Source organism: Ornithodoros turicata, chromosome 1 (assembly GCF_037126465.1).
Source record: "Ornithodoros turicata isolate Travis chromosome 1, ASM3712646v1, whole genome shotgun sequence".
Taxonomy (NCBI): domain Eukaryota; kingdom Metazoa; phylum Arthropoda; class Arachnida; order Ixodida; family Argasidae; genus Ornithodoros; species Ornithodoros turicata.
The window spans coordinates 144095316-144110043 of record NC_088201.1 but is presented as its reverse complement, the minus strand read 5'-3'; positions in this window follow the sequence as shown (position 1 = coordinate 144110043).

Here is a 14728-nt window from a genome sequence, read left to right as displayed (position 1 = left end):
TCCGAGTGGGAAAGCCTCGGCGGTCTTCCTGTGGATTCGTAGGCGCATCAACGAAGATGGGCATAGTTTTCGGGATGGCTGTGTGTTCGACAGCTGATATCTGTGCGCTGAACTAAATTCTATTTTTTAAAAACAACTTCAATATATTGCAGTTGTAGCTTGATAGTTTCCTTGGTTTTGTCGCATATTGCGTTCATTTCATCTGCTTTTTCTTTTCGCCAACTGGTGTAACCCCTGCTTTGACTATTGCGGCCTCCCATGGTTTATGTGTCAGTTTTGGAAACACTGATATTGTTACATGTGACACATTGTAGTGTACTGCAGCCAGCTTCACTGTTTGACTCATAATTTGCACGGTTACTTCTTTAATATTATTTGGATTACTTTCATCTGATACTGTACCACTAAATAGGATAGAAATTCATTATGGTTCAGAATTATTTTTCCTTTGCAATGTTCCCACACTGATCTTGATGACAAGTTGTCTCTCATTAAATTCCTTTTGGGTTGTATTTCACACTGCTTACAGCATAATGTGAGAATGAGAAAATGTATGCTTCACATGTTCTCAGCATCCCCTACAGCAACTGCTCCTGGGCTTAAAATCCAGAAACTACACACGAAAAAAAAAAAAAAAAAAAAACTGTAGAACAGACGACACATCAAAAAGGACACGACAAAATGATTGGGACTGTGTTATGCTATACTTTTTTGTGTGTGTGTGTGTGTCTCTGGTTCTGCATTTTTGTGAACATGTGCCATGTTGCCGGCACCCTTGCCCTCTTGTCACAAAAACACCCTCAGACATAAAAATGCAGACAAAAAAGTAGAGAACTCCAACTTAACATAACAAGGGAGAACAAAGATGGGGACACAGGAAGCTTCTAGAGTCTCGGAACATACGCAGTGACCCCTCGGTTTTTAAGAAAAACCGTGGCCCTTCCCCAAACAATACTCCCATCTCCTGAAATAATGACCGGTTGTGCAATCGCTCATTCAGTTTGGCACTGATGATGTCTGTCGCATGACGGATGAAACGTCTGAGTAAACCTTGTTATTTTGCTATGTTAAGTTGGAGTTCTCTACTTTTTTGTCTAGTTATGTCTTCTCCCGGCTTTTGCAGTACTTTTGCATAAAGATGCAGGTTGTGAGAGGCACATAAACACTGCTTACATTGCTAACCTGTCTATCACAAGACATGTGAAAGGATTGCCAAATTAAAATTCAGTAATACAAAAATGATTCTGAAATACATAATTCCAATAGAAGGGAGAGTAAACATTGGAATAACAGGTAAAGGTAAAGCACTGAAGTGTTGGCATTCTTCTGATGTGTATGATATACTGCTCTATTTAACCCATGACATATATGTTGTCAAACATTAACTTCTTGCATTCAACATCAAGATGCTGTACCTATTCCATCTAAGCGACTCGTCTTTACACGGACACGTGGCACACCATTTTGGCACAAAGATTTGATATCTCTGCTTGTTGGACATATCAAGCAAATACTGTGCCAAAATTGTGTTACCTACATGACATACTGCTTTGCTGAGATATGTTAGGGAAGAAATACTCCTGAAGCGATTAAAGGAAGTGCATACGAGTACATATGCTTTGCAAAGTTGTTCCAAAGTTCCAAGTGTTGAATTGGCAAAGCGTTAGTCATCTCATAACAAAGTGATGAAAGAAACTAGTGAGAAATGCGGAGCCGCAAGCACTGTTGCATGGCCATGTTCACAATGGGCAATGACGCTTTTCACTTTGTGTACCGCGGACTGACTATGCTCAATGAGTGGTTTGCAGTATCTATGATTGGTGTAGGCCATGGCAACTACCGATGCACTTTGCAGAGTGTGCAATGATGTCTTTTGTGAACGAGACAAACCTCAATATATTTCCACGTAATTTTGATCCTACAATTAATTGAGTTGAGGGTTTCAGGTATTTAAGTGTGCACCTCTCTTCTGATATTTAGTGGGAATCACACATTAGTTACACATCCTCTAAGCCTCTTAAAAAAATTGTCTTCTTGAAGTGGACACGGAAACTACCTTTCGCAGACAGTACACTGCTGGCATACAAAACCCTTGTACAAAGTGCCTTAGAAACGGTACAAATGACATCACACTGTCCATCATAAAAACAAATGACATCATACTGTTCAACAGTGCCACAATTTGGTACAGTTGAGCTACGCTCAAAGCTAGAGGGGACGAGTTCGCATAAAAAAGGCACGGTCTTGAGGGGATTATGGTGGTCTTTGACAGAGCACGCAACTTTCGGTCCTACTTTTCTTTCAAGAGGAGGCAGTGAACAAGTGCCCATTCGTGGAACCCAGCCCTCCCCTTCCGATTTGCTTCAGTATCAGTCTGTCTAGCAATGTCATGATGACATTTCTATTCTGTTGAGTTTCTTACATGCTGTCCAGGACATATATGTGGGTAGGTAGGTATGCCAAGAATTTTTTTGTTACTACCCTTTTTTTATAGTTTGAATCCCTCGAAAAACCATTGCACAGCACCAGAACACAAAGGCTACATAATGACCCAGTTTCACCAACCTTTTCAGCATCTGAACTAAGATGAACGGTCATTAAACTATCTGCTTCACCACATCACCGATGGAAAAAAAGAAGTGTCTGTTAAGTGTCTGTTCGAGGATTGGCAACCCTTGATATTGGTTCAGTTAACCAGAGTTGGTGAAACCGGGCCTATGGAAGTCACCGAAACATTCATCACATCACAAACCAAAGTTTGTAAAAGGAATTGAGTGCTAGCATGAAGTTTTGGCAATTCTGAGTAGCATTTTAACTGCTGCATAATTACAAGTAATTCAGAAAAAGTAGTACAAAATTTGAGGGTACTCTACTCTATCTTCCTCTGCATGGTATTGAAAACTGTGATGATTCCAAGTGCTCATCGTCTTGGCCCAGATTCTGTAGTAGATTTATGAGCCATTTGTGTTCCTATTTGTGGTACTGTGGCAAACTAGTCACTCCACCCACATACCAGCATTCCTAGGTTACACATACCATGCGGTTGATATACAAAGAGGGGAGTCAAGTCCTGTAGATCGCATAAACAAAATACAGAAACCGACACTGAAGATTTTTGTTTAAGTTTAATTTGTACAAGGTTTCGCATGGAGGTCCACGCTTCCTTAGGTCCTACCTGAGGAAGTGTCGGTTTCTGTATTTTGTCTGTATCATGTAGTTATAAGAGTGGTTTAAACCACCTCACAGAAGTTGCAGATGCTGTTCATCAACTTTATTTTGAGATGAACAGAGAGTTTCATTACCTGGGGCGGTACTCTACCCCATAGTTGCTTGTGGTGTGAGGAAGGAAATAATGTCCCATGGAGTCCAAAATTGCCAAAAGAGCTTCGAGAGCAGGCATTCGTGGACTCGATTTAGCTATAGGCCAAGAAATTTTAGAGAGAGGGGCAGGAGTTCAGATTATTGAGATCTCAAAATGGCAGTTTGGAAAGCTCAGTAGTGTGGGCAATGACAAAGAATATACTCTGGATCTTCTACAGCACCTGAGAGAGCCAACTTGCCCCATGTGGTAATGACACTGAGATGTAAATGCCCCATTGAGTCACAGTGCACCACATTGGCGAGAAGTGTTTTGTGGCATCCAGAAACCAAGCTCTGGGCCAACATTTCTCAGTATAGACGGGACGAAAACGTCAGTTGTTCATTGACAGGAACACTATTTAAACAATCCATTGATATGTTGGTGAACGAGATCTGCTTTCTACATGACCAGTAACATTCATTTGCTATCTTTCACTGTGATTTAATTAAACACATCCCTCATGTGACGGCGTTCCCGGCACAGTTTTACCTTGCTAAACCACTTTTCCCGGCGCTTATCAAACATAACATTAGCGGTTCTTCGTAGGCCGAGGCCGAGGAAAGCAAGAGACGTTTCCATGATGTTTACCGTGATGTACGTGATTACCGTCGTGACAAATGGTCGACACAGCAGTTTTGCGGTACGTTTTATATGTTGCCTATCGTGGACATTTTTCGCTACCAGATTGCCTGTCCAAAACAGCTACGACTGCATCAATGTCACTTCACCAATGAATTCCTTCATAAGTTACACGCGCGTGTTAGCACACAAAGTCGTTACACGTCTGAAAAATACCTGACGAAATCGGCAGAAGAAACATATGCTTTATTAGAGCTTGCAGTGATTATCCTTTTCATGCAGCACATCACGCAACACCATACAGCTCCGTCGTTACTCCATTTTCTCTAATAGCCTCGTCCCCAATAGCAGCCGAACGGCCGAACCTCTGAAGCGTTGTTTTCCTAGTATTCATACGCGTAGTTATTTACGCCTCTAACTTAATTAAATTAATGAATAATTGAGAGATACATGCTGAATACCACACAGAATTGCATAAAGACTCGTTATTCTGGAGTGTGACCTTCTTAAATACTGATTTTCTCACGTAAAACCATGCTCAACACTGGACTGCATAGACCCATTGTGATTTATTTTGACAGTTTGAATTTGAAAGGATTGGAATTTGAAGGGTGGATTTCTTAGCGTGGATTTCAAAAGTTTTATTATTAAGAGTGGGTAACAGGGTACACCCCGAGAAACCGCAACCAACCAGACGTGCGTCCGTGTGCGCGAAGGCATCTCCGGCCCAACGCATATCGTATGTTAGAGCACTGCACGGGCACGGGCTTACCCGAAAGCCCGAGCCCCGCCCTGCCCGTGGTACCGGGCCGGACCGGGCTTGGCGGTTTTCAGGCGGGCCCGGGCCGGGCTCGGGTTTCAGCCACAGGGCCCGGTCCGGGTACGGGCTTGACAACGCCAGCCATGGTCGGGCATGTACGCGAACATATTTCACGAGACTGGAGAGCTGAATTTTCACGTTACTTTCCCCGTTGGGTATGGGATATCAGGTATTCTCATCTGAGAACTATCACTTTTCACATGTGATCATGCTTATTTCGTGAATGGGTCTGGATTTCACGCATGCACTCAAACACATTTGGGGACGACTGGTGTGGCAGGCTCGCTGAGGGTTCTGCACGAGGATCAGATAGGTTAGGTGTTGGAACATATTTCGTTCTCGTGAGGGTCCGGCACGAGAGTCAGTGAGGTTAAGTGTTCTGACATATTTCGCGTGAGAGTTCAAGAAAGGGGAACTAACACCGGAGCATGTGTAATAGAGCGGCGATGGGTCTCTCTTGAACCGCAATGTACATACTCCGCTGCGCGCTGCGTTCCCAAGCAAGCAAGCACCAAGCACATAGCGGCTTGCCGGCAGAGAAACACAGCCGCTACTGCGTCCGAGTGTACCTCCTGACTCTCCACCAATTAGCTGCGTCATTTTCCTTGCTGCGTTGTGCTGTTTAGTAAATCCAAATACGCCTCCGAACCTCGAGAACAGATAGAGCAGAAGCGGGCTGGGACCGGGCCTGGGCATGGAAACAGTCGGGTACGGGCCGGGGCCGGGCTGGCGGAGCCGGGTTCGGGCCGGGCCCGGGATGTAAATATATAGAAGACGTTGGGCCCGGGACGGGTGCGGGCCGTAGCAGCCGGGAGTGGGCCGGACACGGGCCTCAAAATTAGGTCCGTGCAGTGCTCTATCGTATTTAAGTCCACTAGTAGTGCCAGCAACGCACAAAACTGTTCATAACAATCAGGTGAGGGATTAAATACAAACTAGGCATGTATCTGATGCGTTTATTAGCAAATACTTGAAGAAACGTCCTTTACGCGGATTTCACGCCGCCGACAGCGGACAATGCGTTTCTGGTCTGGCAACCAGGTTCCACAACAGGGAGGCGGCCGCTGTTTGACGGCGATTTCAGGGCAATTTGACCCATGGAGGAAGGAAACACAAGGAGCGGCCCCTCCCACAGTTTTCCATCGGGACGAGCGTAGCCGGTTTCGCATTGCATTCTGGGATGCTCCTGTCTACCACGTGACCGCTCACGTGACCCTCCAGACGGCACGGCGCCACCAGAGCAGACGACGCGAGCTGTAGTTGTGTCATAGTTCAGAGGGCAGTACTACGTTGAACGCGTGCTTACACTTTATTTCTGTATCTTCGAATGTTTACTCTTCTATTAGAAGACAAGTCACAGTGTGCAGAACGCAAAAGGAGTACGCGGGACCGGAAACATCACGTGTGGCAACGGTAACTTCCAATGTATGTACATTTCCTGATTAAGTGATAAAGAATGCCGTACTCAGAACACTATTAATCAGATATGTACAACAACAGGGTATAAAATGAATCTGCGACACAGTGTCAGGTCCTAAACGAACAATTCAAGATGACTCGAACACACACAGGCGACTAAGACAACTGACCGTGCACTTACAAACAAAACGTGTTCCCGTGACAGAGCTGCTTCCCGTTCAACGAGAGCCGCGGCACGGACAGGAACACATTACCATTCGTCGTTGCTACGATGGTGCTCGCATTTTCACAATAAATTACTTTCGAAAAGCAAACTCACACAGAGAGCAGCGCGAGAAACAAAGCCTTGCAAAACCGAAACTTTAGAGGAGATCACGTGGTGGACAGGACGTAATGGCGATTTTGACTCGAGCGACCGCTAGAGTGTGGCTACGCTAGTCTCGGGCGAACAGCCGCTCCTTGTGTTTCCTTCCTCCATGATTTGACCCATCTGGATGGCGGCGATGACAGCGGCCCGCACGAAGAAAACAACATCGACAAACGCCGAAACAGATGAAATCGCATTTGTATTAATGTGAATTTCTTTCAAGTAGACATCCTGGACCAGTGTTTTCTTTTAATTTGAAACTTCTGGAAGTGTTGTGCAAAGCGTCCACCAGACGGCTGGAAATGAAAAGGAAGATCACGAACGTGAAGTGCGGACGGTACGGCATGCCCAGCAGGATTGCGCCGACCAGGATTGCCGACCGATCCAGATTGTCTGTGACAGTGCGTTTTGGGTATTAGGCATTAGACGCGCAGCCTTCCGTGTGGGATGTTAAATACGGTATGCCGTGTATTGATATTTTGATTCACGTTAAATATATCCTTCAGCTGGACCGAACTAATCCACACACAGACCATTGTGACATCGATCAGGATCATAGTAGTCCCGCGACGTAAAAGAACGAATTATCGAATCAGCAGTGTCTTGCACGTGTATCAATGGCTAGCTCTCGTAGAAGTGTTCCTCAGAAAGGGTCAACAGTATATATGGGCCATATTTGTGGAGGGATATTACTAGTTTGTGGTTGTCTGCTAACGGGTGATCAGTTATTGTTCGGTTGGATTTTATGGTTCATAGCGTGAGTTGGAGATTTTGAATTTTAAGTGGCACGTACCATATCCTTATTACTGGCATGCCTTTTCAACGGTTCGGATGCCCCTACAGGATGTCCTACGATAAAATGGACTACATGACAGATCGCCTCGTGTATTATGGACCTGACCACCGTCCATGGCCACCACAAAAGAAATGGATTCGTAGGTGCCCGTCCTGTCCAACACCAGCTCCAGAAACGGCTCTCAGTTATCAAAGAGGGACAAGCGTACAGTGTCTCTGCACGAAAGTGTAAATAAAACAGTTATGCTTTACAGGCATACTCTTGCACTCAGGATTTTCGAATATGTGTTCTAGTTTATGTTGTGGGCAAAAGTGCAGTGTGTTCGACATATTTTCGTTGACTCACATAATTTTAGGATGTCGGCCGGTGCTAGGCAATGTGCTGTTATCTAATGCGTTAGTGAAATCTGGTTAGTTTGTGTTTCAGAGGGTGTCCTCGACCTAAGTCTCAAGCAACTGCTCAAATATTGTTTCTCATCGTGCTCCGTATTGACTAATGGTGTGCCCAATCCTGTGTTTTGCATGTAATCATACATGATTTCCAGCTTTTGGAGCATGCTGTGGCGCGTTGTGTTTTGATATATCTGTTCTATTTTATAATGTGAGCACAATTGCTACGCGTCCCACATGCAGTCGTTGTCGTACAGAATCTTATGACGTTTACAGGCGACACACAATGTACTCTTATCTAAAGTGTCTCTGTTAACCGCCATGTTTGGCATTTCAGAGGATGTCTGTGACCCAAGCCTGAACTGTTCACCCAGGTTCGCTGCCGTTCGAGCTGCAAAACATGAGTGTAGCGCCGTCACATATTGTCGCTTTGTATCATGTTGTATATTGTCGAACTTCAAAAGTAGTGTTGCGCTTCATTACGCAGTGTTCATGATGACGACGTCCTTGTGAATGTGATTTGATGACGCGACTGCCCGGAACTCCTCCGGTGGATAGATGTGAGGATTAGTAAAGTGTGCGAGTTCTGAATATACATTGTTTGCCCATCATACTGAAGTGTTCTATGTCTTACACATGACATACAAAACCTCCTGGGGGGAAGTTTGGTTTGTGTACAAGTACCTTCACGCCCCCTCGCGCGATACGAAATGTATTACAAGACCCCTATATTTTCTTCCATCAACAAATTTTATATGAGTATGCACGCTGACAGTTCTCATACACGCCTCCCCCTGCCGATTTTCAATATCCCTAAGACAAAAAACCGCCGTAAATTCCCGAGTGTGTACCATCGCTCGTCGCAGATATCACGATGGTTTCGGCTGCGTTCTTGTCAGCGTTTACATTGAAGTCGTCCCTATTTGTGTGCTCCTTGCCGCAAAAAGGGTTTAATTTATTAATTATTCTCGTTACGCAGAGCAATCTGACACCATCGGACTTGCGGATATTTTCGTCCCTGGATAACATACATGCATGATGTGCGCAGCTTGTGCCTTGTCGTAGTAAAACACCTTTCCCACTATTGTCTCTGTTTCAGTGCAGTTCCTGAGTGCAAGCCAAATCATACTGCGTTATCCTTGCATATGCTGGCTTCGCTTCTCAAGTGCTGAAGCCACTTTCCCAAGATGGAACTAGAAATCCTACAAGAACCATCAAGTTACCTATACCGATATATTGCTTGTCCGATATCCTCACTGATGACTTTTGATGTAATGTTTCCATATTCCGTGCTCCATAAAAACCCCAATCATCATCGCATTATCATCAGAGTTTCCATATTCGGTTCTGGTTGACTCTTATTTTTGTTGTTGCATTTGCGTTTGCTTACTGTACAAACTTTGCGTCGTTGTTGGTCATTACAGAAACCCTGTAAATCTTCAAGGACAAGACGCTGCATTGTATTTCCATGTGTACTGATATCTCAGCTGTAATATGTGCTTACTATTCTGCAAGCAAAGTAAAACATTTTGTCTGCGAGCATGTGCACTTTCCTGTATGTTTGGTTCTCTCACTTATGAATTCTGATTTCCCAAACATGAGCGACAGAAGCTGCTTAAAGAAAATAAAATTGTACTGCACTTAGACTTTGAGAGCGTCAGCGTTGTGTAAGCGCAAGTTATTTCTGCTCGTTTAAATCTTCGCTCACGAATTTTTATGTCATGTTTCCATATTCGCTTCTGCTTGAGTGTGTTCTTTCTCTTGTCACATCTGTGTTTGCTTACTGCACAAATTTTGTGTGTGTTAGATGTAATGATAGAAACCCTGTCAGTCTGCAAGAACGAGACTCTGTATTGTGTCCTGTTATGTTTCAGTTGTTGTATGTGATTAATTCTACAAGAAAAAATAAAGCATCTTTTTCTGCGAGCTATGGCATCGTTGGTTCCTGCGAGTATAGCGCTGCTGAGAGCGGATCCTCGTTCCATTCTTCGACTCCTCGTGACACCCCTGGCTGCCCGCCAATGGACAACTGGCATTCGCCCCATATATGCTGAAAGCAGTTGATCAAGGCTCCCTTCCTGCATGCCACGAAACGCCTCTCGTCAAGATGCTGCATTAACTCATCGAATGCGACACGTTGTGGCTTTTACAGCTCAGTGGCTCAGCTTATACAGCTTGAGTTGTGACAGAGCTGTATTGCAGTACCACGTGTACTGTGATGCCTCCCGCGGCGTGAGAGTATGTTTCATTTAAACCGACAAGTCAGTTCGACAGCCTTAATGGCAGATATGTTTGATTGCACAGGCCCTTAAAAGACAAAACTATGTCATCGACAAAACATACACTACGCGAATCCGCTGACCAATAAGAGCATTGCTGTACCTTACACAAAATGTATTGTTCGCAAAGTTATCAATAAAGGTAAGAAATATGTGTGTTCCTTTTCTTCCATTGAGGTGTCAATTTCTCTTCTTCCCTATCTCAGCACAAATAATGAAGCAGCGCAAGCTACCGTGAACCGAAATGCCAACCGAAATTTCCCCACTTATGCATGGGTATCTTTGTAATTAACATAATTACTTCTTTTACTGCGTATACACAGTAAAAGCAAGTCGTTGACTCCAGCTGATATCTTGAGGATGCCAGCATAGCAGAGCATTCAGTAAAACGGATACGGGTTATCAACAGAGTGCGCTGCTGGAATAATGCGTACGGGAAACTAGTTCCCCTGATACGTCAGGACGTTCCCTGAGGAGATACAAAGAGTACAGGATATCAACAAGATCGTGTTGTTAAAGGTTCTGATAGACACCCTCTAGGTTTGCAAGAACGAGACTCTGTACTGCAGTTGGATGTGCACTGATATGTTTTAGTTGTAGTATGTGTTAATACTCTTCAAGGCAGTGCAGTAACCTTTTGTACGAGCTATGGCATAGTTGGTTTCTCTAATTTATCATACACTTTATATGGAAATATATTTGAGAAGAGAATGAGTGGAAAGGACGTTCATGAAGCTGAGAGAGCAAAAAGTGTGAGAGAGTGATAGTGCAATGCCATGTACTACGATGCTTCATTCGATGAGAAAGTGTATTTCATTTTAACCAACACGTAAGTCACGACAGCTTCAATGGCAGATATGTTTGATTGGAGAGCCCCTTGAAAAGACAAAACTAAGTTAGCATCAAAACATACCGTACGTGAATCTGCCAACCAACAAAGCCGTTTCAGCACAGTGCACACAATTGATCGTTCGCCAAGTATACAGGTAATAAATATTTGTGCTTCTTTCCATCTTCCGTGGAAGTGTCCATTTCTCTTCTTCCCTGTCAAGCGCAAGTAATGAAGGCGTGGCCCAAACAACTGTGAACTAGCGCGTGCAAGTGTGTGTGTTACATGGCAGACTCTGCCACCATCCCAGCAATGTGCGAGAAATATTCCCTAGAAGTATAACGATCACCCAAGAAAAACTAAACAAATATCCTTTCGGGATCGCCCGTGAATATCGAATGAAATAATGAATATGATGAAATAACGGGACCAGGGTTTGTTGCCGGTAACGGAAATGAGAAACATTAAGTACGCTTATTCCACAAGACAGGAAGGCAGAACCGAATCGCGAATAGTTTCGTTTCCATTACTAGGAACGGAAACGAAATCCAAGAGCGGTAACGATCACGGAAGCCAAATGAAGAATACATGATGGTGGACGTCGCCACAGTTTTCGTGCCTAGAACTTGTGGTGAGCTTATCCTGCAAGCATGTATCAGGGAACTGGTCGTAAGTTAGAAACCAGGATAAAAGAACATAAAAGAGGTAATGATAACAGCAAGACGAAGACAACCGCATTATGCGAGCATGTAGAAAAACGGGTCACGGAATCAACTTGGAGGCTCTGTGTGTTCTGGTACATGAAGCTCGGGATCTGTGCGTGGGATCTGGAGTCCTGGCAGATCAAACTCAAGAGAGGATGCATGAATACTCATCCCGGCCCACTCACATATTCCTACGACGCCTTGTTTAAAAGTAGCTGATGGATTTTGGTATCACTTTACTCTGACGATGGGGTTCGCATGAACTCCGAAACGTCATTTTATATCTTGGTTTTCTGTTGTACGCCGGTGTGAAAATGTACATGTAATAATAATTTGAGGCTTAACGTCGCGAGACAACTGTGATCATGAGCGATGTCACAGTGGTCGCGTCTGTGGATTAATATGCCCACCTGAGGGTTCTTTAACGTGCGCTGACTTCTCGAAACACGGCACACCACATTTAGCGTCCCTCGCGGAAGACGGCGTGTCTCAGCAAATTGTACCCTTCCACCAAGTTGCCGCGGTACTGGGCCGGGTTTGAACCCGCGATCTTGGGATGAGCAGGCGGACACGCTACCCGAACCACGGAGACCGGCATACACATCAAGTAACACATGCAAGATGTAACCAATTGATTGTCTCAAAAGAGTACCGATAAGTTGCCATATAGCGAACAGGGATCAGGATCATGCATGTCCATGACTCAGCGATATCTCGTTTATTGCGCTGGAAGTAAAGAGGTGAAGATAAATACTGTTGTATTTACAAGTTGCAAAACAACCCTGTAGACCGCCGCGGAGAGATCGGTAGTGAGACCGATATGGCGGCGAGACCCTCACTAGGGGCGCCACTGTGCCGCCTCTTGGTGGGGATCCCCGTTTCGGTTTCGTTTCTGTTACTTACAGTAACAACTGTCATATTGGAACGAAAATGCGACTTCTTTGGAACACATGTGTCGTTTTCGTTATGAATCACCAGGAAATATCAACGCTGGACAGCCTCTTACACGTGCAATGCCTTGATACGAAAATGGTTAAAAATTGGGCTGTTCGGTACAGCATACTTTAAAAGCGATAAAACCCCCGTGCCGGGGAACAAGTCAACAGACGACACAACACACAGGCACAGACTGACGAACAAGGATTTATTATCAAACTTGGTTTATATCCTCTAACCTAACCAACAACGCCCTCTTCAGCAAGTTCCCAGTACACCCCCAGCATGCCTAGTGACTTTATCTTTATCAAAAGTATAAGACTTATCTTGCGTCCCTCCTGTTTGAATCTTCCAAAAACATCTCGACTGGAGCAGTTATCAGCACTGAAGGCACACTAACGCACCTGGACCCCGCATTTTTTATACTTAAAGCTTCACGATATAATAAAGCACCGCCCTTATTACTCTTATATAAAATTTTTGTCTCATGGAATTTTGCAACACAACCCTGGCACCTTTTTAAATGCTCAACCAAGTTTCCATACCCCCTGCTAACCGAATAACGATGTTCCTTTAACCTAACATTAATGCACCGGGATGTTTGCCCAATATATTCACGCCCGCAACTAAACGGTATGCAATAAACAACCCCAACTATACAGTCCACAAACTGATTTTCATGACTTATAGAGCACCGAGGTAACTGCTCCTGATTTACCTTCCTAATCAGTGATCTTAAGCCGGGTTTTTTACGAAAGACTACTTCAACATTGTACTTGCTAGCTACTTTTTTTATCCTGTGAGAGGCTTTATGGGTATATGTAATTACCCCAAAGTTCCTTCTTTCAGGGCTTTCGGTATTTTTGCCACTACTTATTTCTCTGATGATTCTGTTTAGGATATCCCTAATGATGTTCTCAGGATATCCTGCTTCTTCTAACCTCTGAATTTGCTCTATACAACCAGCTTTCAGCAAGTGGATGCAGCACCTGCTCAGAGCGTTATTAATGACGCATCTAGCTACACCGTTTTTTACGGTCTTTGAAATACAGGACCCATACGGGGTTAAAGGCTTTTTACATCTTTGTTTGTATTGCCAACAAACACCTGTAGCATGAGCAAAGATAGCAAGGTCAAGAAATTGCAACCTCCCCTGTTCCTGTGTCTCCAGGGTAAACTTCAAACCTTCCCCACTTTTTTCAAAAATTTCCTTGACCTCAACCTCCCTGACTTCATTTGGGGCACATAAGAGAAAATCATCCACATATCTCATGATAGTTAACATGCCTAATTCGCTGCAGCTACCCATAACCTTCCTATCAATTTTTGCCATAACCAAGTCGCTAATAATGGGCGCAATACTTGAGCCTATACAAACCCCTGTCCTCTGTCTGTAAACCTTTCCGTCTACCTCCACCAAGGTTGATTCTAAGTACAGACTAAGTAACTGTAAGAACTGTTGTACAGAGCAACCAGAGGAATTTTGGAATTTTACACCTCCGAACAATTCAATAGCCTCTTCAACGACTTCAAACATTATCTTTTTAGGCAGACTATAATACAAATCAACAACATCTAAAGAAAAGAATTTAACTTCTTGATTCTCTATAGTTTTTAAAAAATCCACAACTTCACAGGCATTTTTTACCCGGAAAGGATCATCAACAGTCAAAAGTTTAAGGTTATCCTGTAAAAATCTGCTAACTACACCCTGCCAGGTACTCTTTTCACAAATTATAGTACGAAAGGGAAAGCCCTTTTTGTGTAATTTTACGGTATGAAAAGCCTCAAGATACTGACTTTGTGCTTTTTTTTATCAAACCAGCCACTTTGTCTAAATTATTATCTATGAACCATTATCTGGCTTTTGTTTTCAGGTTCCTACTAGGTCTGCCCTTAACACTCACGAAATCCTTGGCAATGGCTTCCATCTGCTTATTTTTGTACTCTTCAACCCCCAAAATAACAAAGGAACTAACTTTGTCGACTTCCAAAAGGACGCAGTTGTTCTTCCTTAAATCCTTAACCACATTGGTAGTGGATTTGTCAATTTTCTTTTTCTTCTTCATCTTATCTTCACACCCAGAGACAGCTACTATAGCTTCATCAATGAAATGGCTCCTATCATCTTCTTTCACATTCTTACTAACCTGGTGGACCATATCAATTAAAGTGTCCTTCGATGTTATGGAAGAGGGGGTGTACTTGGGTCCTTTTGCCAGGAGCTGAACGGTTTCTTGCGATGCTCT